This window comes from Schistocerca americana, chromosome 3, assembly GCF_021461395.2.
Source record: "Schistocerca americana isolate TAMUIC-IGC-003095 chromosome 3, iqSchAmer2.1, whole genome shotgun sequence".
NCBI lineage: Eukaryota > Metazoa > Arthropoda > Insecta > Orthoptera > Acrididae > Schistocerca > Schistocerca americana.
In genome coordinates, this window is record NC_060121.1 from 591,005,418 (window position 1) to 591,007,917 (window position 2,500).

General features: G+C 63.2%; 1 pseudogene; it reads right to left on the minus strand.

The window, feature by feature from the left end:
• Positions 1–2,500, minus strand: part of LOC124607566 — a 7,963-nt pseudogene that overhangs the window by 3,676 nt on the left and 1,787 nt on the right.

Here is a 2,500-nt window from a genome sequence, read left to right on the forward strand (position 1 = left end):
TCATGCGGCAGGCGCCGCAGCTCCGCTGGAGTCAGGCCGTCCGGCCCGGCTGCCGATCCCCTGGGCGGCAAGGCAGCAGCGACCTCCTCACGTGTGACCGGCCCCCATAGGCACTCAGGAGCGACAGGCTCCGAGTGCGGGAGAAGGCGGTCACGGATGAAGCCGGCGGTGGAGATCGGCTTCTTCGTGAAGAGGTCCGCCCAGAAGTCCAGCAGACCGGGGATGTCGGGTGGCGGCTGCAGCAGGGTGCCGTCCAGTAAGCCGCGCACGCAACGCGCACGCGACCTACGGAAGGCGTCCTGTGTCCGCGCGTATTCCCAGCGGCGCCGCTTGCGCTTCTGCAGCGGCGGGGCGGCAGGCGGCCGCTTGGATGGTTGGCGCGGCCGCTGTGTCCTGGTGATCGACCTCTCCCCCCTGGACCCGACCGACGCAAGGGCATCCGGGAGCATGCCCAGGATGACATCGGGCGGCGTGCCCCGCCCCAGACCAATGACTCGATCCAGGGCAGAGAAACGCTGGGCGGAAGCAGGTAGCCCCGCCAGATGCTCCCAGATGGCGGCGTCAGTCGGCCCCTCCGGCGGCGGCCCGGTGGTGTCGGCCGCGAAGTCCTCGGCTGCGTCGACGGGCGGCGCAGCGGCCTCGCCCGCGTCAGGCAGCGAGCTCGCTGCTCCACGGCGGGACGCCGGCTCTTCACCCCGACCGATCTCAAGTGCCTCCATGAATTGGCGGACAAGCTGCTTGTGGGCAGCTTGCCGCCGTCGGCACTTGATTGCCTCAAGCGTTCGGTCGGGGAACATCCTGGTAAGTTCTTGATTTACAAAGAAGAACCGGGCGTCCCTCTCCAGGAACAGTTCGGCCTCTGCCTTGGCGAGCGACAGGACTTCTTCCTCCGTCCACCTCGCACGATGCCTCTCCGTCACGATCTCAGCGTTGGCGGCCGCAGGGTGTTGGCGGCGGCGATGGACCCCGAGACCGTTCTTCGTGGTAAAAGTGCGGTGGCACTCACTGCAAGCAAAGGGAGCTACACAAACTATCGCATTTTCGTTACGGCCGGTTGGCCGGATAGGTGCTGGGGTAGCTGGGGTGGCACCTTCAGCGGAAGGGCCACCATCTCTTGTTTCTTGTCGGCTGCCCCCAACTATAAAGGGATAATGCGAGGGGGGGCTGGTAACCCCCCCAAGCCCCTGGTGCGGTCTTCCACTCTGCAAAAATCAGCGGGCCCACGAGAAGGGGAGAAGACCGCAGGAGAGGAGAGGCTAAGAGGGCTAGGCCCATGTATTGCGCATCACTCTCCCTGTAACTATAACCCAAGGAAGGCACCTCGCAGCAGCAGCACGACTACATCAAGACCGCACTTCGAAAAGCCAAGTCCGGATGCAGCCACACCGCCGCCACTTGGCCACCTTAAGAGAGTCATAGTTACTCCCGCCGTTTACCCGCGCTTGCTTGAATTTCTTCACGTTGACATTCAGAGCACTGGGCAGAAATCACATTGCGTCAACACCCGCTAGGGCCATCGCAATGCTTTGTTTTAATTAGACAGTCGGATTCCCCCAGTCCGTGCCAGTTCTGAGTTGATCGTTGAATGGCGGCCGAAGAGAATCCGCGCACCCGCGCGCCCCCGGAGGAGCACGCTAAGGCGGACGCGGCCTCGCAGCAAGGAAGATCCGTGGGAGGCCAAGGCACGGGACCGAGCTCGGATCCTGCACGCAGGTTGAAGCACCGGGGCGCGAACGCCGCGCAGGCGCGCGCATCCTGCACCGCCGGCCAGCACGAGGCCAACCAACGGCGAGAGCAGACCACGCCCGCGCTAAACGCCCGCACTTACCGGCACCCCTACGGCACTCACCTCGCCCAGGCCCGGCACGTTAGCGCTGACCCACTTCCCGACCAAGCCCGACACGCCCCGATCCTCAGAGCCAATCCTTATCCCGAAGTTACGGATCCAATTTGCCGACTTCCCTTACCTACATTATTCTATCGACTAGAGGCTCTTCACCTTGGAGACCTGCTGCGGATATGGGTACGAACCGGCGCGACACCTCCACGTGGCCCTCTCCCGGATTTTCAAGGTCCGAGGGGAAGATCGGGACACCGCCGCAACTGCGGTGCTCTTCGCGTTCCAAACCCTATCTCCCTGCTAGAGGATTCCAGGGAACTCGAACGCTCATGCAGAAAAGAAAACTCTTCCCCGATCTCCCGACGGCGTCTCCGGGTCCTTTTGGGTTACCCCGACGAGCATCTCTAAAAGAGGGGCCCGACTTGTATCGGTTCCGCTGCCGGGTTCCGGAATAGGAACCGGATTCCCTTTCGCCCAACGGGGGCCAGCACAACGTGCATCATGCTATGACGGCCCCCATCAACATCGGATTTCTCCTAGGGCTTAGGATCGACTGACTCGTGTGCAACGGCTGTTCACACGAAACCCTTCTCCGCGTCAGCCCTCCAGGGCCTCGCTGGAGTATTTGCTACTACCACCAAGATCTGCACCGACGGCGGC